Genomic DNA, 22,772 nt, shown 5'->3' on the forward strand with positions numbered 1-22,772 from the left:
TGTACATTTTCTAGAATTTTAGGTTCTCACAATGTCTCTTGTACTAAAATCTGCCTGAGGGTAGGGGATACATGTCTCTTATACAGAATCCTGAACATCTTATCTGTAAACATAGAGCTTTGCCAAACTGAGTGTTTTAAAGTCACTTTTTAATTTGGACAGGTCAATATATGTGAGATCTTCTTTCCACATTTGTCTCATTCTGGTAAGATCTTAGCATTTCTGCTTTTGCTAAATGTCCTTGTCACCTCCCTCTTCCACCAGGCTACATTCTGAAATAAGAATGTGAAATAAGAGAGACCAACATATTTCAAGCTCAGAATGGAGAGAACAGAGTGTCTGCTAGGGAGGAGGTAAAGGGCTATGACGACACTTAAGGTCAGTTGTGGGGGCTGGTCTGAGGTTGTTGGGACAGTAGCAGGAGATACTGTTTATCCCTGATCTCCAGAAATGCACACATGGAAATTACATATATATATATATGACAGTTACATGAATGGCAGTTACATATATGTGTTTGAATCTTTCAAACTGGTTGTCAAGTTGGAATGACCAATGGCATGAGAGACTTCTAAACTTCCTGACTAGAAGGCTCAAACTCCATGGTGCTTGGAAGTGGAGGTGGACAATAGCCTTTTCTAGAGCTTTCCTCCATCCTAGCTTCATCTACATTTGGAGAAGGGATAATAATCAGTGTTTGCTCAGAATTCAGGAGGAAATTTTAAAAAGATCAGAGTCTATGTTTCCTGGAAGTTTTTGGGAGATTCATGGCCAGTTGTGAGCCAAGTTTCCAACCTGAGAACCAGAGTCCCCAGTCACCTCCTTGGAGGTGAGAGTGGTTGAAGTCAACCCAGGACCATCAGGTGAGGAATGTGGGGTCAAAGGGGTTTTCAGAGAGGTGACCATTAAGCAGAAAAAAGGACCTAAGTAAGATGTGTGTAAAAGAAAAGAACAGATTCATTCAGAAAGCCATGGGTTGGAGATTATAGAGCTGGGGACAAGAATGTTCCTGTGAAAAGAAAGCCTGGGAAGCAAGAAAAGAAGATTAGCAAATAAGATTCAAGAATGATAGAAGGGAAGGGAGAAAACAGTGGAACATTTCTTTTTTTTTCCTCTTGAAGGCCAGTAGTCTATGAGACTGGAGAGAATAGAGGGGTTTGTTTTAGGGGGATAAGTGGGGTGGAATTGGGGGTGGGGTTTAGGTGACTAGTAGCTGGATTCCAAAGGCAAAAGCTTTATTTTATACCAGGTTTCTATACTCAGCCCTCAGCATAGATTCCTGCTGCCTCCCTCAGTCCTGGTCCAATGGCCATAAGAAGAAGAGGGACTGATCAACAGAGGAGGAGACCTCCCCTCAGGCTAAGGACATCTGGATGGTGGACACACTGTTTTTACTTAAGATGAAGCTCAGGAGGAAGTATGTGTTGACAGTGCTACCTGAACACCATGAGTCTTTTACCAGGCTGCTGGGTAATAAAAGACCCTGGTTAGCACCTCCAATCCCATTTTTTAAAGAGAAAACTTCCAATAAGTACTCTTTCCCAATAAGAAAGAATTTCCTGCTAGTTGGTACACTTTCTATCCTAGAAGGACTCTGTATTGATTGTTAATTAGAGACACTTAGATGTGATACTGGATTATACCAGATGTGAAATAAGTCTGTACTTGAGCTCAGAATGCTTGGTTTCAACTGTACCTTCTAAGACATCTTGGTTTTGTCTGGCTTTTTGGATCTAAATACCTTCACTTGTGTAATGGGGAATAATTTAGCCACCTTTGCACCCTGATGTGACTGTCAACTGCACAATTGACATAATGACTATGCTATCAGTAGGGATACATTCCTGCATTATAAGGAAGCATCACTAATTTTTTAAGATGCAAGTCATGTAGATAGATATACTATGACATCCTCTCTGTCATTCAGACCAGACTGGGTGGGTAGGGGTGGTGTCACCCCTGCTTCCTTGTCCAGGGAACAAAATCCTCTATCTCTCTTCCTGTCATCCTCAGCCTTGGCCACAATCCTGAACATTCCCTAAGAGGGGCATGGTTCTTCTCTTTGCCCTACAACACTCCCATGGTATCCCTGTTCCTGTCAATAAGCTAACACCTGTCCTCTCTTCACAGAGGGTCCTGTTATTTAAAGGATTCCTTGACAGAAGCCTGAGGCTCTCAGACAAGGTAAGAGGTATTCTTGCTCTACCATCTATTCTGGGGCAGCGGGGAGCTTCCTGAGCCTACAGTTCCCAGTCCAACTGGATGCCTCATCACCACATCCTTTGGGGGACCTCAGCATTTATTGCAGTGTGGACTGCAGTTCTGTCTCTGGTTCGGGTCCTCTGGGATCTGAGCCCAAACCTTATCCCTTTGTTGTTAGCACATCAAGTCCCCTTTTTTCTTAGTAGATCTTGCGTACTCCCCTTTGCTCCACCTTGTCAGAGACCTCCCTGATGCTGGCTGTCCTACACACATGCCCTGAAACCCTCAGCCGTTCCCTTGTCCCACTGTTCTTCCTCTTTCACAACGTGATTCCTCTTGTATGTTTTTCCCCTCTCTACACCAGTATCTCCAATCAAGGTTGATAGCTTATTTCAGCCACACATGCCTCTTCTCCTGGTAGTAGCAGCACATTCATTTCTTCCTACCCTGTGAGAATTGTTGTGAGTACCATCAGCCAGTATTCATGCCCCAGGATCCATGCATTTTCTGCTGCTCTTGGAAAAAGTGTAGATTGTTAACAGTGCATCCTTCAGGTATTGCTGATCTACCCCAAGGCTCCAGAGGCTCTATGGGGTTGCTCCTCAGGTGCGTGGCTCCAAGGGTCCAGACCTCTGTGCCTCCTGGAGAGGCTAGATCTGCAACTAGGAGACAAACACAGGACTCCGCCCCCTCCCCCAGGGTTCTCACATTTCCGTGAACCTTGGTCAGACCCCAGTGATGCAGACAGGTTGGGCCTGGATCTGCCACCACCTCAGCCACTGTCCTGCCCCCAACGGCTCTGCCCATGGGCTCTGAAATCAGTCCATGGGGGCAGTTGGCCCTCAAGATTACCCCCAAACCCTGACCCCCAACAGCACGAACCCTTGCCTGCACAGCTGTGCACCTGTAAGGTTGAGTCCCCACCAGTCAATGTCCAGCCCCACAGACCCCAGCCTCCTTGCCCAATGGAAGCCAAAACCCGGGAACAGAGCCAGTGAAAACCTGGGCACACACTCCCAGGTGACTCTTACACACTCTCCCAGAAGTGGTCCCAAACAACTATGGGAGTACTGGTCCAGATGCTCAGAAAAGCATTTAATGCCTATAAATTTTACTGTTTATAATCAAGACTGGTTGGGAAAAAATTACATAGACTAGTTATAAGTAACACAGGAAAATAGAAATCTGGGGGAAACTTTTGATATAACTGCATTTACACACAGTATATTCTATTTTCAACTTTTCTTCAGAGGACTTCAGAATTTCCTAAAACTAATTGTATAGAATATATTTTATATATAAGAATAGGGGAGTAAGAGACAAGATGGCAGAGGAGTGAATGGAAGCCACACTAACCTCCTCCTAGGACTATCTGAATTTACAACTAAATTGTGGAGAAATCATACAGAACGAACAACTGAACAATAGTGATTCATTTGCTACTGGTAGTGGGATTGCAGGGGAAGATATTTTTGCTGATTTGGGTTTGTTCCCCAGCCTCTGTGCTTCTCTTCTGGCAGCATTGTCACAACAGCATACAAGATGTGGTGGGCAGAGTAACCTTCAGTCAATCACCTGGAGGGAAAGACCCACCAAAGAATGACTCAACACCAATCAAAACACAATTACACCCAGAGAGCCAACATAAACAGCAAAAGGGACATCCCAGATAATCAAGTTAAGGAGATCGAGGAGACTGAACCACTGGTCTCACAGGTCTACTACAATAAAATTTCACACCACAAACTCAGCAAGTCAAAACAGATCAATTTAAGAAGCAGAGGCAAACAAGAGACTCACAAACAATGGAAAGGCAAAGAAACAACCCCCAATAAAATTCCTCCTTAGGAATCCTCAGAAAGAATGATAAATGAAATAGAGGCAGATCAACTATCAAATATTGAGTTCAGCACAATGGTTATAAGGAAGCTCAATGAGCTCACTGAGAATTACCAAAAACTACAGGGAAACTACAAGGAACTTACTACAAACTATATCAACATGAAAAATGACATAGAAACTATTGACAAGAGCCAAGAGGCAATGCAAAATACAATTTCTAAATTGAAGAACACAGTAGAATGAATCAAAAACAGGGTAGATGCAGCAGAGGATCAAATTAGTGAGCTGGAGGACAAGGTAGAAAAAAACTCCCAGAAAGAGCAAGAAAAGGAAAAAGACTCAAAAAATAATGAAGAGGTGTTAAGGGAACTGCAGGACAACATGCAATGTAATAATAACTGCATAATAGGGGTACCAGAAAGAGAAGAGCAACAGATAGAAAACCTGTCTGAAAAAGTAAGATGGAAAACTTCACTAATTAGATGAGAAAAAAGTCACAAAAATCTAGGAAGCACAGAGGGCCCCAATCAAGAGGAACTTACAGAGGTCTACTCCAAGACACATCATAATTAAAAGGGCAAAATTCCAAGACAAGCGAGAATCTTAAAGACATCAAGGGAGAACAGAAGTAATACAAGGAAGCCCCAATAAGACTAGCAGCTGACATCTCAATGGAAACACTGAAAGCCAGAAGGAACTGGCAAGAATTATTCCAAATAATGAAAAATAAAGGCTTGCAACCAAGACTTCTCTGCACAGCAAGGCTCACAATTAAAATGGAAGGTGAAATAAGGAGTTTCCTAGACAAAAGAAGGGTGAAAGAATACACCTCCAAACCAGCACTGCAAGATATGGCAAAGGGACTGCTTTAAGAAGAGGAGGAAAAAGAGTGAGAGGGAGAGAAACACAGGTACAGAGGGAGTAAAACAGCAATAAATAAGTACCTATCAATCATAACCTTAAACATAAATGGCTTAAATGCTGCAATCAAAAGACATGAAGTAGCTGAAAGGATAAGAAATCATGATGCACACATATGCTGCCTACAAGAGACCCACCTCAAAACAAAAGACCTACACAGACTGAAAGTGAAGGGTTGGAAACAAAAACACCCAGGGTAGAAATATTTATATCAGAGAATATAGACCTCAAAACAAAGGCCATAAAAAGAGACACAGAAGGACACTTCATAATACTCAAGGGAAGAATCCATCAAGAAGACATAAACATTGTACATATATATGCACCTAACATAGGAGCACCCAAATATATAAGGAAAATCTTGGAGGACTTCAAGAAAGATATATACAGTAACATACTTATACTAAAGAATTTTAACACCCTACTGTCAAAAATGAATAGATTCTCTAAACAAAACATCAACAAGAATACTGCAGCATTGAACAGTGCTCTAGATCAAATGCACTTAACTGATATATATAGAACCATTCATCCTAAAGAAACAAAATATACATTCTTTTCAAATGCACATGGAACATTTTCAAATATAGGCCACATGATAGGACACAAAACAAGCATCAACAAATTCAAGAAAACTGAAATCATATCAAACATCTCTTTCGACCACAAGGCCCAGAAAATAGAAACCAATCTCAAGGAAAAACTGAAAAACTCTCAAATTTATGGAGATTCAATAACATGCTACTAAATAATGAATGGGTTAAGAATGAGATCAAGGAAGAAATCAAAAAGTTTCTGGAAACAAAAGAAAATGAACTCACAACAGTCCAAAACTTATGGGCACAGCAAAGGCAGTCTTGAGAGAGAAGTTCATAGTGATCCAGGTTACACAGAAAATATAGAAACATATAAAATAAACAACCTAACCCTACATCTACAAGAACAGGATAAATGACAGCAAACAAAACCCATTGTGAGTAGAAGGAAGGAAATAACCAAAATCAGAGCAGAGTTGAACAACATAGAGACTAAAATAACAATTCTGAGGATAAATCCAGGAGCTGGTTCTTTGAAAAGATAAAAAAAAAAAATCAGCCATCCTTTAAGCAGACTCATCAAGAAAAAAGAGAGAGGACCCAAATAAACACAATAAAAAATGAAGGAGGAGAGATTGCAACTGATACCGCAGAAATACATAGGATTCTAAGAAATTACTATGAAAAACTATATTCCAAGAAATGTGAAACCCTGGGTGAACTGGACAAATTTCTAGAAAAATATAATCTTCCAAAAGTGAATGAAGAAGAAGCATAAAGGCTGAACAGACGGATAACAGCTGATGAAATCAAAGCAATAATAAAAAAACTCCCAACACAAAAAAACCCTGGGCTGGACAATCTCACAACAGATTTTTCCAAAGGATTTCATGTAGACTTAACCCCTATCCTTCAAAGACTATTCCAAAAAGTCCAAGAAGAGGGAAGACCCCCAAACTCTTTTTATGAAGCCATCATTATGCTTATCCCAAAATCAGATAAAGACACAACTAAGAAAGAACACTATGAGCCAATATCACTGATGAACATAAATGCTAAAATCCTTAACACTATATTGTCTAATGGCATCCAACAATATGTTAAAAAGATCATACACCATGATCAAGTGGGATTCATCCCAGGGATGCAAGGATGGTACAATATTCACAAATCAATAAATGTAATACATCACATAAACAAAATAAAAGACAAAAAACACATGACCACATCAATAGATGAGGAAAAAGCATTTGATAAGGTACAGCTTTATCAAAAAGTCTTTATGATCAATTAATATTTGACAAAGGGAACAAAAGCATAAATTGGAGTAAAAAATAGCCTCTTCCACAAATGGTGTTGAGGCATCTGGACAGCTACATGTAAAAAAGGAAACTCGACCACCAACTTACACCATACACAAACATAAACTCAAGATGGATAAAGGACTTAAATATAAGTGGCTATACCATAAAAGTCCTATAGGAGAACTTAGGCAGGAAAATCTTAGATATTCCACACAGCAATATTTTCACTGATATGTCCCCTAGAGTAAGGGACATAAATGAAAGAATAAACAAATAGGACCTCATCAAAATAAAAGCCTTCTGCACTACTAAAGAAAACATCAGCAAAATGAAAATGGAACCAATTGTATGGGAAAATACATTTGCAGATGATACCCGGGCAAGGGTTTGATCTCCAAAATACATAAAAAAACTCACAGGACTCTACTCCAGGAAGACAAACAACCCAATTAAAAAATGGGCAAAGGACCTGAATACACACTTTTCCAAGTAAGACATACAGAGGGTCCAGAGACACATAAAAGGATGCTCAGTATCACTAGCCATCAGAAAGATGCAAATTAAAACCACAATGAGATATCATTTCACACTGGTCAGAATGGCCATCATGAACAAATCAATGAACAAGTGCTGGAGAGGTCATGAAGAAAAGAGAACCCTAGTACACTGTCAGTGGGAATGCAGACTGGTGCAGCCGCTGTGGAAAACAGTACGGAATTCCCTCAGAAAACTAAAAATTGAACTGCCTTTGACCTGGCAATTCCTTGCTGGGACTATCCCCCAAAAACCCCGAAACACCAATTCTTTAAAAGAACCTATGCACTCCAATGTTCATAGCAGCACAATTTACAATAGCCAAGTGCTGGAAGCAACCTAAGTGCCCATCGGTAAATGAGTGGATCAAAAAAACTGATACATTTACACAATGGAATACTATGCAGCAGAAAGAAAGAAGGAGCTTCTACCCTTCACAACAGTATGGATGGATCTGGAGAGCATTATGCTAAGTGAAATAAGCCAGGTGGTAAGGGACAAATACCATATGATCTCACCTTTAAGTGGAACCTAATCAACAAAACAAACAAGCAAGCAAAATATAACCAGAGACATTGAAATTAAGAACAATCTGACAGTGACCAGAGGGGAGGTGGGAGGGGATAATGGAGGGAAGGGGGTAAGGGTTTTCAGGAATAACTATAAAGGACACATGGACAAAACAAAGGTGGGGTAGAACCAGGGGAGGGATGCGGGGATGGCTGGGGTGGGTGAGTGAAGCATAAATGCAGACAACTGCACTTGAACAACAATAAAATAATTTTTTTAAAAAGTTTCTCGCTATATAAATTGCTTTGATCATTGATTTGAAATCTGAGCAGAAAAGTAAAAAGCATAATTACACTCTGGAGCTCAAAATTCTTTTTTCCTAAAAGAACTTGCTTTTAGTTTTTTTTTCAGCTTACCACTTTTACAGCATTCCTACTTTAGTTTTGCTCTAAGAGGCAAATTTTATCATCTGGATATCAGATGATTTGTTAAAGATCAAGTCTTTATATAGTGCAAAGGTCATAAGTTTAAGTTAAGCTATTATTTTATCTTCTTTTATTCTTGTAAAAGAGGGGACATAATCCTCACACACTCAAAAGAAAGCAGGTCAACCTCAAAAATCATATAAAGTATCTTATTCATAATTATACTCTTTGGAAAACCAATTTGAAAATATGCTCATATCCACATATAATATTTATATACACACAATTATTTATATATTATATATCCATACTAAATTAAATAATCCAGTTTTCAGAAGTATCATTGTGTTGAATTTTTCATGAAAAAAATAACATGCTCTAGGAAAAATTCCCTATACTCTATCAGACATTATTTATAATTATGAAAAACTGGAAAGTGTAACTATGCAATGACAGAATCATGTCTATATAACTCAGGCTACATTCATGGGATATAGTTTTCTTAGATAGACATTTATAATTTTCTAAGTAACAGAACTGTACAGATACATGAAAATGCTTACGATAAATATTAAATGAAAAACAGTAAAAAATGTACAATATTATCACTACAATTAGTCAAAATATATAGTCTTAATATTACAGTCATTCATTAGCTTGCTAGGACAGTGGTGTTTATTCTCTTCTTTCTATCAGCTCTGTCATTTCTATCATGTCCAGTTATTTTAAAATTCAAAGGATAAATTAAATATTAAATGTTTGCACACAAACAGTTTTGAAGGTACAAAAACTCCTTGTACAAGTCCTTGAGACAGGTAAGAATCATATAACATGATAGTCAAACTCTAAAATGGTACCATTTTTGAGGTGAAGTTCAGAACTTGTTTAAATTGAATGTCATAGTTTCCAAACCAAAACTGGAAAATAAGACATCTCACTGTCTATGCACTAATTACAGATTTGTCTTTCTTGGTATATGGGTTTATCTCTTTCTTCACTGAATCCCCAGCTCCTACCCCAGTGCCTGACTTACAATTAGGAGATAGTATTGTGGGTAGATGTGATTTTTTCCTTCACAAACTCTAAATCCACATGTGACTCTTTTCCATTGGGATATACTTACATAGCTATAAAGATTCTGAAATTATTTCATCATTGATAAACGATTTAAAAAATGTACATTTGTGCGCAGGTGTGCACACACACAAACACACATCTCAAAATGTATGCAGAAGATAGGCAAATGGAAACATTTCAAAGAAATGCCATACCCAAAGAAGAAAATGCTACTCAAATCATTGGCTCTCTAATCTTCAAGCAAATGATACTATTTTGAATAGGTCTTTTTCTTTTACAAGTGTATTTTCCTCTATTGCAAATCATATCCAAGGTTTCATTCAACTACATTACCACCAACTCACAAGAAATGACTTATCTTCAACTCAGATTACAGCTTCTAGTATAGTCCTTATCAGCGTCAACACATCTGTTCTCCAAGATGTCAAGTCTTCTATGAATACTTAAAAGGGTCCCATGAGACTGTTCATTTGAAAAATTTTCTCCCAAGCCTGATTTTTTCCTACACTCTGCTTGGTTTTAACCATAGCTGGCTCAAAATACACTACAGAAGAATGAAAAATCCAACACAGAAATGTCCACAGAATGAAAGCCAACCAGTGAGGAGACGAATCATTGTTGTTGTAGAGATTTGAAAAGTCATGATATTTATTTAGAACTGATGAAACTTAATCTCTGACTGTAAAAAGCCACTCCTGTTGTATGCGTGCCTCAAGTATATTGGCCATAATCACTCTCTCCTCCTCTCTTCATTTCAAACCAAATTACAGTTGTAGTTTTGAAAATATGAATGATGAATTTAAAAAATAGCCACCTGTTAATTTCCGATCCCTATTAAGGTCTCCTCCAACTTTGGTCTTCTTATACACAACAGTCACTGGTACCCACCTCCCTTTTTACAACCATGGAATCCAGACCCACTGATGACCACACACGCACGAGATTTAAGACTATGGCCCAGAGGCCTGAACCTGTGCGTGTATAAATACATTCCCTGAAAAATTATGCCTGAAACTAGAAGTTATCCTATGATATCTCAAGAATTTGTAAGGATCTGAGTTCAGAGTTTTAAACCATGCCGAAAGAGGAAAATTCGAGTCAGAGGGATAACCTCCCTATAATTCAGGGTCCTGGTCCCGCCTTGGGATTAGAGCCTGGAGATCTACACCAGTTTCTTAAGGGCTCAATGACAAAACAGTGTTGCTTTGGTAGGTCACTGTTTTGCTTGCTGTGTGGCCACACTAATGGTGGCTGCTCAGCCAGAGCAATTAATAAAATGACTGATATGAAACCTAGAGCAGTCTGCCGGAGGATGGGGGTGGGGTAGCCAAGGCCCTGTCCCTGTCCATGTCCCCGTCCCTTTCTGAAACCTGCTGGAGCAGATCGGCCCCCCCAACACTGAGAGTTCTTCCTCTGGTACGGAGGGGTTCATGAATCCACCACATCCCCAGCCACCTGCCTCCCTGATGTCCCCGGGGCAGGCCGAGGTCTGGCGGCCTTAGGCTTCCATCGCCTACCCGTATGCTTCGGAAGGTGGGGAAGGTGTATCTCGTTGAGGCGACCAGGAAGCAAATCTCGGCCACCTGCGCCCCTACCCGCGGAAGGTGGGGGTGCTCCTCCCGCCCGTGGTGCCGGACTCTAGCCCCCACCCTTCCCCGCCCGCCTGGGCCCGGCCCGGGAGAAGGTGACCGACGCGCACCCGGGCTTTGGGAGGCCGTGACCAACCTGTAACCCTGATGCTCAGAGTGGTCATGGTGCCGCGGTTGAGGCGGAGGGTGTCAGGGCTCCGAGCTCACCGCAAGGGGACGTGGCCCCTCACCTCCTGCGGCTTCCTCGGCGCGGCGCGCGCCACCCGGCGAGTGCTGCGGCTCAGCGCTGGTCGTGCTAGCGCGCGCTACTGCCACCGGGGTGGCGGGGCCTAGGAGCGAGGGAGGTAGGGGGCTAAAGCCTTTTCTTCTTCTTTTTTTTTTTTTTTTTTTTTTTTTTTTAATCAGAGTTGACTTTGCCGCAGAGGATGCCTCAGGCTGAAAGCAGAAATGGCAGAGGAGGCTCCGCTGCAGTTGGTGGGGAGCCAAAGAGTCTGTGCTAGCAGGTTTCTTCGCTGTAGCTGCCACTGGCGATCTCACAGCAACAGCTGGGCTGTCCTCTGCCAGCTCCTCTCGTGATCTCTGTCGTGCTCACGGAGCACGGCCATATGCACTCCAGACTGACACACACGGGGCCAGTACAAAGAGGTGAACAAGGCCCGTGCGTGCGTTGTGTGCGTGTGTGCAGTCCTGTCTTACTGGACATAGTATTTGAAGATGCCGATTATTTCAGCTTTGAGTATGAAAGGAGTGCATCAGTGACACTTAGGTTTGCTAAACGTGTTAATATTTTTCCTTAAAATTAAAATATTTTGTTAGGTGGATGAGGCTGGATGTCCAATAAAAATTAATAGTTACCTCCATGCACTGTAAGTTTAGTGGAAGAAAAAGCTGCATCTGATGTTTCTTGGCTCCTAGCAGAACAGGTTTAGGGAGATAGCAGAATCTTGAGCACCATGCACAAGACCAGGGGACATCATCATCTATCCTTTTGCACTCCTTGGAAAGTTTACTCTGGGGGCTGGCATTTGGCTTGTAGTCAGATATTAAATCCACTAAGAAACCCTTGACTATGATTTAGACATCATACACAGATAGGGACGCAGTTAGAGATAGAGAGATAAAACTTAATGAAGTTCCCTCCTAAACCAAAAAATACTAACTCCTGAAGAACAGTTCCTTATCACAAAATGATACAGCCAAAGGGATGGAAGTAAACTCAAACACACACACATTTTAAGATGTATTTTCTTAAATGGGTTGTATTCCATGGTTATATATATTTAAAGTTGCCATCTAAAAATTTCTACTCACAATCCATTCATTTCAGGACAATATTTGAGCTATTTTATTGTCTGAATTCACATTTTTTATAATTTAAAGAAAATGTTTAAGTAATTAGCATTTCTTAACATATATGTGAATAATTTTTTTCAAATTTCCAAAGGTTTCAGAAAGACCAACTATATAAAAAGCTAAGTTTTAAACAAGGGATAAAATAAATCATATGGAACTATTTAAATAATAGAAAATAGAATACAACTTAAATGGTACATTATAAAAAATTGTCAGATCTATGAACTAATTTATTTCATCATCTTAAGTCTCTGCCTTCAATTATTTTATCTAAATGCTAGTTTACTTGAGTTTGTATCTTAAAAATTTATAGCTGTGTATCATTCATGGAATTTGGAATTGTCAGTTAGAAAGTTATATTAGTGAAATAATTAAAGCCAAGATATTTATAAATGTTTGAAAGAAGTGATAAGGGCAGTAATGTTCCCAGTCTCAGCACCACTTCTAACTAATCAGGCATTTCATACCCTTCTCTGCCCACTCTTGAACTACCTTTATATGAGTATCTGTAATTCAAGCATAGGAACCAAACAATCTCATGCATAGTGGAGAAAGTCATGAGGAATTCATGGGCTTCAATGAAGCAGCCATAGAGAAGCTCAGTACATCCATCCTGGAATTTGTAGCAACTTACTGTGTATAGGAGTAGATGATCATCTTAAAAGGCAAATACTTATGTCCCAAATATCACTCAACTCCTTCTACTTGCTCATTATTCTATTTTCTTATCAGTAAAATTAGGGAGGATGGACAAGCATCTTTTCCAGGTCCAATGGGATCTGCTAACTATGCTGTAATGTAATGAAAGTGAATCACTGCTCTATGGGTACAATATAATTCAGAGATGTGTTTTGAAATATTTTTGACAAATCAATATCAACTACCAACATTTGAAAACCATGAGATTTTTTAGTTTAATATGAAAAATAAAAATATCTGATGAAGTTAGATTTGCATTTCTATGTGACAAAATAGCTAAAGGCATCCTGTGTCTCCCTTCAGTGTACTTTTCCTTTTTGCCCGCCCCCAGCCCACTTCAATGCCCAGCTCCAGAAAGCATTTGAAAAGTGAGCCCTTACCATTAAACATGTATTTAACACTATGGGGAAGGAGCACTGTCAAACAGAGAGAACGAGTCAAATACAAGAAATCTTACAATACAGAGAGTGAAGCCAGGCTGATCTACAACAAGGGCAGTAAACTGTGAATTAGAGAAAATTGTGTTCATAGTCTGATAAAGTGCTTTGGAATAGAAGTAACTATGAAATGAAATTTAAAAAAAAAATTGAATGAAATGAGATATTTGTTTCTTACTAACTCATCAGTTCTTAATGTTTATTTCCACCTAAAATTAGTGTTTCAATTGACCCATAGAGAGTAGCTGAGAACACAATAACAATACTAAAAAAAATAAATTTAAAATCCATGGGGGGAATGCCATGTGCTCTTTGTAAATATAAAACCCAATTTGATTCCAGAAAAATTCTGTTATAATAGATTTATAGGTAGATTACACCGGGGTAACTACTTAAGATGTTCCAATTTTTTAAAGATGCTTGCTAAGATTGATTTTAATCTGTACACATTTGCTAATATTGTGTGATTTTGAGGTCCACATTTGGTCCACTAACCACCAAATATTGATATAATTGAATTTCCTCTGTTAGAGACATTTGAAGCCAGGAAAAAAGGGTCCAGAAGACCTACTTAAAAAATATAAACAGGCCAACCAGGAGATATTCACTGTTGCATGGATCAGCACAAACAGAATTGAGGAATTTTGATAATAGATGGTCCGGGGAAGGTTTAACACAGTTTGTTTCCTACACCTCCTAGAAGAAACATGACATTGAGTGTTTTGGGGATGTCCTTGTCTTTTCATAAACAGGCTTTCCAGGCAACCACAAAGTATTCACTCATGATTTAAATGTTACAAGGTTTTGGAAGGCACCTTACATCTTACAGTTTCCTCAAGGTAATTTTTCCGTAACTTTCTTGATAATAAGAATCACCTGGGTGATCTTAAATAATTCCCTGAAGATTCTGATTAAGCATCTCTGGAGGGAGACATGCAACTATGAAGAATCTCTCTTAATAAACAGGTAGCCCTTTGAGCAACATAGTTCCAGTGGTTGGTACCTATTCACAAACATTTCTTTCCCAATAGACAGAGTGGATTTGCCTTCTCTCTTCCCTCTCCAACAAGTATTATGCATCTCCATCATCATGTGAACCCTGGAGAAGCTCAGGAATCCCAGTAGACCCTGCCCTTATGTTGTAACTATATGATCTGAATAACTAAAAAATATGTGAGCACACCTAGGTGGTAAAAGACCATCTGCTAAGTCAGATTTGAAGTCTTTGCAAGGTTGTCATATGGCCAGTTAATGTTTCAAGTAGTTTCTATTTGCATTTAAATAAGTCATGGATAGGAAATAGGCTTAGCATATTCTTCAACAGCAACTAAAAAAAGATGATACATACCCTAAACAGAAGTTATGACTATTAAAACAGGCAGAAATATACTGGGGTGAGAGAAGCCATTGATTTCTCATATGGAAAAATAGACTGCCTAATGATATAGGAAGGATTCCAGAGGACAAACTTGACTTGGAAAATTATGTGGTATACAAGTAAGTGTAGCATTCCCACTATCCATACTTTATAGATTAATTTAAAAAATTCTTAGTTCACCATCCTGTCTATAATATAATCTAAGTGATTATATTTTCAGAGGAAGCTAGGTATAAGAAAGAAAAGGAAGACTGTGAAATCAGAAATGAATGATAATATCAATTAAGAACTCATGCTGAGAGCAAAACAGGTCTCTTTGTACAGCAGGTGAGCATATGGCTCAAAGGAACTAGTGGACTTTGAAAACGAAGATCATGTTTCACAAGAATCAGTCAATAATCAAGTGATGCATGTTTTGACTATTCAATAATGAAAGCTTCTCCTGGGTATCAGTAAATATTTGAGTTCTGGAAAATAATCTTGTAGATTTCATTTATTATATAAAATATCTCAATAAGTTCATAATAACTAAGAGATGAGATCCCTTCAAGATTAATGGGATGGAGCATTTCACAAGGCAATGCATGCAAAAGTGCTAGCTGAGGGGAAAAGGGCTCTAAAATGGGTGACAGATAAAACATCTGATGAGAATCAGTTATTAACTTGGGGCCAGTAGTAGCAATGGTTGTTGTTGTTCATATTGCGAATTCTCCTCTTGTAAATTGCCCAGAAATTGGGACCAACCAGAATCTTGTTTCTGGGTGGAAAAAACAATGAGAGAAAGAAGTAGATCTCAGTAGCACTGAGAAAGGGTGAACAGTGTTGGTTCCTATTGATGCCACATCCAGAGGGTCTTTACCAGGCCAGGCTATCCATTCCGCCAACTGCTGTTAGGATCAGTGCTAACTTTTCATAACTGTCCCCCTTTTCAGAAAATGACTCTCTTTTGAATGGGAGATGCCTGACCCTGGAAGATACAACCCCATCCCCAGCAAGGGGAAGTGGGCAGTCTGAAACCAATGAGAAAAAGACAAGCTGGTGTTTCTGCATAAAGGTGAGCCAGCTCTAGCACACTTCATCTCTAGAGCTCTCAGTAGGAACAAGCTGATGCTAGACTCCAAATGCATTCCTCCTTGGCTCCTTCTCCTGTTCTCTACTGCTACCTTCACTCTTTTTCTCCTAAAAGTCTCCCAGAGTCCTTGTGTCAGACCCTGCTTCTGGGGAGTTAATCTAATACAACTTTCTATTTTGCATGCTATCGTAATAGTACTTATTAATTTCAGTTTCTTATTAGTCATCTCTGCATCCAGGAACCTTCCAAAATTTTAGTCATGACGTTACTGTAGATAGTTAGCTAGTTGTTTATAAAGAGAACAAAGTGAAATAGACATTGAGTTTAATAAACTGAGAAGCATAAGCCTGCTTGGTTAGCCAGGAAGCTACAGTATCTACAGACTCACTCACACAATCCAGGTGACTGCCACCAAGGAGAAAATCTCTCCTGGAACACTGTCCACCCTCCAGTACCAGACTGTTGGGGGGCTCAGAGGGAGGTACTTGACCATAGAGACCTGTCAGTCTAACTAGGGGTGAGCCCATCAAAAACACATGAAAGTTGGGAAGTTGATTGGTTATTTTTAAAAAGCCCCTGGTTATAACCCAGGGAAACAAGGAACTTTCTTTTGCTTGGTGACCCACACTCACCCCATATATTCATGCTTTGTCTCACTTGGTAACTCACATTCACCCCATTTGTTCATACTTTCTCTCACTTGGTGACTCTTACTCACCAGTTTGTTTGTGTGCTCTTTCTCTTGTCCAAGAACATACACAGCCATGTGGTTCTAGCAGCCATGTGGGCCTACAGCAGACTGTGTGGGCTCCCGAGGACAAAGCTTTAACATAAAACATAAACGCTGGACACTGACCTATATTTTGGCTTTGCTGAAGACACAGTTGGAATTTTTCATGGGGGGACAAATGGAGATGGGACATTGGAAACTCAGGAGAAGATTTCCACCAGAATAAACCTTGCCATACCACAGTCTCCATGCATGAGTTTGTGAAATGCTTTTCTTGTGATCCTGTGGAAGATTCCTTTTTCTACTGGCAACACTGAGAATTAAAAAAAAAATGTAATGTGGATTCTTAACTTTTCTGCATACATAATTACCTTATCTCCGGAAAATCAGTTTGACTTTCCCTTTCCAAACTTACACATTTTATTTCTTTTCTTTGCCTTTCTCCACTGGCCACCTTGGAGATATTGGGCACAGAAGTTGTGCTGGATCTCAAATGGATAGTTTCCAATGATTAACACTATGTGTATTTGTTAGCGGTTTTTTGGTTGAAAACTTTTTTGGTTAAAGTTATTTTAATTCCCAGTTTACTAAAGGTTTTCTTTTGTAAAAAATGCTGTTTCTAATCTATTGAGATAAATATGATATTTATCCTTCAATCTATTAATGCTGTGAATGATACTATCAAAAGATCTTAAGTGTTCTCTTAAGTTATGTTTTCCAATGAAAGCATTGGACAACAGCTAGAGCAAATGGACAAGTTGAAAAAATTTATTTATAATGACCAGCTACTTTATATCTGGATCAAAACAAGATTATACCTTTTTGTTTCAGGATTAACTCTTCTGATTGGATGATTAATAGTCATTATCAGGTGGCATGGTATATTTGGCAGTCATCTGAATAAAACCTTTACATTCAGGTAAAATTAGTCCATTTGGAGACGTCAGAAAACAATTTAAAATATGTAATTTTCTAATGTAACACTTTCAATCTATTCTATATTACAGCATAAAGTTGCTACTTCACAAAACTCTGGAATTGCCATTACGGAATATAAAATCAGGGCATTTGTTTTCTGCTTTTGACTCTACTAATTCAATATAACATGTTCTTAGTATACCTAGTACAGTGTTTGCTGGAAAATTAGAAAAGCATGGTTGATTTTACCCATACTCAAATGTCTCTTAATGTTGAAATCACCTTCTAAATAAAAATGTTGACTCATTTCAAACATAATTATATGTCATTCACAGACAAAGGTGTAATAGATGATTTATTGTACCTTACTGTGTAGAGTCTTTGGAGAGCTGGGCAAGGACAAGACTTATCATACTGCTGGAGAAGGTCATCAAAAGATTGTGACAAATGGTTGGGCTGCAAGCCAGACCAAGATAATCAAAGACTCCTCACTTCTTCTTCCGTTCTTAGAATGTATGTTCTGACCATTGTTCTCACAGAAAGCAAGCCATTTTCAAGAATGCAGCTCTGATAGAGTAAGATGTTGAGACCACCTAGACTGAATATGTGCCTGAACTTCAGGCTGCTATGTAAACTTTTAAGAATCTGGTGGTCGGGTGCTTGGATATATTCATTTTATGCCCACCAAAAACAAGCCTTGTAAGTTTGTTCCCTTGTTTATTAAGCCTGCTGTCGACCAATCTGGATTGGTCTGCCTCTTTCTTTGGTCTGCCTTACGCTCTTGAGTATGAAGGCCAGGTTCAGCTTTCACCTGGGGAATCCCCAAGTTTGCAAACTAATATATATATATATGGCCCTACTGTCACCCAGATTCTATTCTTTTAAGAACTTTGGTAACAAACAGCCATAAATTTATGAAAATAATTATCACCAGGTCACAGAGGAGACTATATAGTCATGGTTTTAGTAAATTTTATAATAATCCTTATTGTGCAAGACACTAAAGGGGTATAAGTTAACCATGTTACAAACTATGGACTACTTATTTCACAAATGACAGCTGCTCCAGAATTCAACAATACATTTTTAAGCACAGTGTAATTTGTAAAAATATGATGACCTAGTTATACAGGCTATCTTGTGTAACCAAATCTGTTTGGAAATAAATTAGATTTCTCTGTAATTATTTAGTTAGGTCAGACCAATGAATTGGAAATGCATTAAAATGAATGAAATGCTGGTACATACAACATGGATGAATCTAAATGTGCTAAGAAAACTGACACAGGAGTTATTACTTTTTGGATTTATCAATATGAATTTCAAAACTAGAAAAAATAGTGGTGGAAAATATCATAATATTAGCTAATTTGATATGTAGAAAGGATTAACTGGGAAGGGGAATGAGGGTAGTTTTGGAGATGTGATAAGAATATTCTTCACATTTAAAAAGTTCTCTATGTAAATTTAACATAAAAGACTATAAAATATATTGAACTATAGTTTATTTGCATGTTGAATTACTTAGGCAAAAATGTATGGGTGTCTACAATTTACTTTGAAATGCATCAAACAGTAAGATGGATTGATGGATGGACAGAAGAAGCTTGGATAGGCGGACACATAATACAGCAGGTACAGTAAGCTGTTAATGGTGGCACTAGGTGGTGAATGCTTGTGAGAACACTGAATGTTCTTTCAATTTCTCTTAAGTTTGAAAAATTTTATAATAAACTTAACAGAGTATTATCATTTCCTACTTTCATACTTCTTCCAGTTCATATCAGGATTACTTTTCTATCTCCTAACTAGTCTCCTGCTCATCTACCTGCACTGACTACAGTGTATTCTCAGCACAGCCAACCAGAGCAATAAACAAAACTAATTATTCCTCGAAACACTGTGAAACCATTCCCATTACACTCAGACTGAAATTCTAGGTCCTCTGATTTACTATGCCCCATAAGATGTGGCTACCATGTGGCCCACTCATTACCACTCTGACTACTCTTTCCACTAAACTTCTCCTTCGGGAATATCTCTCTGGTCATATTCACCTTCTTGCTTTTTTTTTTTCTCTTTAAATTTTATTTAATCATTGTTCAAATACAGTTTTCTCCCACTTACTCCCATTCCAGCCCACCCAACCCTCCTCTCTTCCCCCCATTAGCCCCCACACCTAGTTTTTGTCCGTGTGTCCTCCAAATTTGTTCCTGTAAACCCTACCCATTCCCCCCTGAAATTCCCTCTTCTCTCCCCTCTGGTAGCTGTCAGTCTGTCCCCTATTTCAGTGCCTTTGGTTATATTTTGCTTGTTTCTTTGTTTTGCTGTTTAGGTTCCTGTTAAAGGTGATATCATGTGGTATTTATCTTTCACTGCCTGGCTTGTTTCGCTTAGCATAATGCTTTCCAGCTCCATCCATGCTGTTGCAAAGGGTAGGAGCTCCTTCTTTCTTTCTGCTGCATAGAATTCCATTGTGTAAGTGTACCATAGTTTTTTGATCCATTCATTTACTGATGGGCATCTAGGTTGCTTCCAGCACCTAGCTATTGTAAATTGTGCTGCTATGAAGATCGGGGTGCAAAGGTTCTTTTGTATTGGTGTTTCGGTGTTCTTAGGATATAGTCCCAGCAGTGGAATTGCAGGGTCAAAAGGCAGATCCATTTTTAGTTTTCTGAGGACATTCTATACTGCTTTCCATAGTGGTTGTACCAGTCCGCAGACCAACCAACAGTGCACTAGGGTCCCCTTTTCTCCACAACCTCTCCAACACTTGTTTGTTGCTTTGTTTATAATGGCCATTCTGACTGGTGTGAAGTGGTATCTCATTGTGGTTTTAATCTGCATCTCTCTGAAAGCTAGCGATATTGAACATCGTTTCATGTGTCTGTGGATTTTCTGTATGTCCTCCTTGGAGAAGTGTCTGTTCAAGTCCTTTGCCCATTTTTTAATTGAGTTACTTGTTTTCTTAGAGTGGAGTCGTGTAAGTTCTTTATATATTTTGGAGATTAAACCCTTGTCTGAGGTATCATTGGCAAATATGTTTTCCCATACAGTTGGTTCTCTTTTTATTTTGATACTGTTTTTTTTTTAGCTGTGCAAAAGCTTTTTATTTTGATGAGGTCCCATTTGTTTATTCTTTCCTTTATGTCCCTTGCTCTAGGAGACATGTCAATAAAAAAGTTTCGGCGTGAAATATCTGAGATTTTCCTGCCTACATTCTCTTCTAGGACTTTAATGGTGTCACGTTTTATATTTAAGTCTTTTATCCACCTTGAATTTATTTTTGTATAAGGTGTAAGTTGGTGCTCGAGTTTCATTTTTTTGCACGTAGCTGTCCAGTTCTCCCAACACCATTTGTTGAAGAGGCTATTTTTATTCCATTTTAGGTTGCTGCCTCCTTTGTCAAATATTAATTGACTGTAGACACTTGGGTTTATTTCTGGGCTCTCTGTTCTGTTCCACTGGTCCATGTGCCTGTTTTTATGCCAGTAGCAGGCAGTTTTGATTACAGTGGCCTTGTAGTATAGTTTAGTGTCAGGTATTGTGATCCCTCCTGCTTTACTCTTCTTTCTCAAAATTGCAGCAGCTATTCAGGGTCATTTATGGTTCCATATAAATTGTTGGAGTGTTTGTTCTATGTCTGTGAAATATGCCATTGGTACTTTAATAGGTATTGCATTGAATGTGTAAATTGCTTTTGGTAGTATGGACATTTTGATGATATTAATTCTTCCAATCCATGAACACGGTATATGTTTCCATTTGTTTGTGTCTTCCTTGATTTCTTTCCTCAGTGTTATGTAGTTTTCTGAATACAGGTCTTTTACCTCTTTGGTTAAGTTTATTCCTAGGTATTTTATTTTTCTTTTTGCTATTTTGAATGGGATTTTTTTCTTGATTTCTGCTTCTTCTGTTTCATTGTTGGTGTACAGAAATGCCTTTGATTTCTGAATATTGACTTTGTATCCCACTGTTTTGCCAAATTCATTTATTAGGTCAAGCAGTCTTTTGGTGGAGTCTATAGGACTTTCTATGTACACTATCATGTCATCTGCAAACAGTGACAGTTTTGTTTCCTCCTTTCCGATTTGGTTTCCTTTTATTTCCTTTTCTTGTCTGATCAGTGTGGCTAAAACTTCCAGTACTATATTGAATAGAAGTGGTGAAAGTGGACATCCTTGTCTTGTTCCTGTTCTTAATGGAAAAGATTTTAATTTTTGCCCATTGAGTATAATGTTGTCTGTAGGTTTCTCATATATGGCCTTTATTATGTTGAGGAATGCTCCCTCTATTCCCACTACCTTCTTGACCTACATTACTATTGACCTACCTACCTACATTACTATTCCCACTAATTTCTCAAATTATCCGGCATGCTTCTACATCACAGTAATTTCTCTTGTTCTTTCCTCTGTCTGAAGTACTCATCCTTCAGAAATCCGTTTGGCTCTCTCACTCCTTAATCTCTCAGTGAAACCCTTTCTGTCTACTCAATCTAAAATGTCAATGCCCTTAATCCAATATTTCTTATTTCTATTTTTTTAATCTTTTCTCCCAAACTTTTTAAAAACATATTACCATTCTCTATAGTTTACTTATTTATTTTGCTCATTGTCTAAGCTTTGGGAATAGAAGTTCCATGAAAATAGGGATTTTTGTCTGTTTACCTGTTACTCCATTCTTGGCACCTGGAACTGTGCATAGCGCACATACTGGGTGAAAAGGTAAGACCAGTTTCCCAACCAGCCCAATTGCTCATGACCCAGGCCAATTTTCCAGTCCTCTGGACTGACCTTGACTGAGTTATCCCAACTCACTTGATAGCACACAGCTGAATAAAAACTTTCTCCCACCTCACACAATAGACATCTGATGCCAACCATAAAGACCTGTGGTCAGACTGACCCTTCTGCACCTGGGAACAGCCTGGCCGTTTACTTAACCCATTGTCCCAACTCACATCCTGAAACCCTGAGGCAGCTGCCCAGAAGAACAAGAGACTAACCCCTCCCCTATTCCCCCATAAACCTTGTGCTTTGTCTTTTAAAAACTCCATTCTTGTCTCCCTTGGGACTGCAGTCAGTCTAGATGCAGCCTGCCTGTAAGCACAGCATCAAATAAAGGCACTTGCATCAGATCATCCAATTCCTTTTGCCTCTATCTCTAATGCATTTATAATATTTTGTTGCTGAAACCCAGGAGGCCTGTGACTGACCTCCTCTTGCCTGACCTTTGCATCTAC

General features: G+C 38.9%; 1 protein-coding gene and 1 long non-coding RNA gene across 5 annotated transcripts in view; one reads left to right on the forward strand and one right to left on the reverse strand.

Moving 5' to 3' along the window:
• Nucleotides 1-11,463, reverse strand: part of NALCN (sodium leak channel, non-selective) — a 367,092-nt gene extending 355,629 nt beyond the window's left edge. For 2 of the 4 annotated variants that reach the window (XM_028526407.2, XM_036011429.1), the window contains exon 1: nucleotides 11,077-11,447. The gene's annotated coding sequence lies outside the window, so the exon portion shown is untranslated. Of the gene's footprint in view, nucleotides 1-11,076 lie in introns of all 4 variants that reach the window. The other 2 variants (XM_036011432.1, XM_028526412.1) reach the window with 2 other exon arrangements.
• LOC118497383 lies at nucleotides 11,191-19,594 on the forward strand. The gene is made up of 3 exons (XR_004899907.1): nucleotides 11,191-11,284; nucleotides 15,740-15,861; nucleotides 17,863-19,594. It is a non-coding gene; the product is annotated as an uncharacterized LOC118497383 (long non-coding RNA).
• The last annotated feature ends 3,178 nt before the right edge of the window (nucleotides 19,595-22,772 follow it).

This window comes from Phyllostomus discolor, chromosome 11 (assembly GCF_004126475.2).
Source record: "Phyllostomus discolor isolate MPI-MPIP mPhyDis1 chromosome 11, mPhyDis1.pri.v3, whole genome shotgun sequence".
Classification (NCBI taxonomy): Eukaryota; Metazoa; Chordata; class Mammalia; order Chiroptera; family Phyllostomidae; genus Phyllostomus; species Phyllostomus discolor.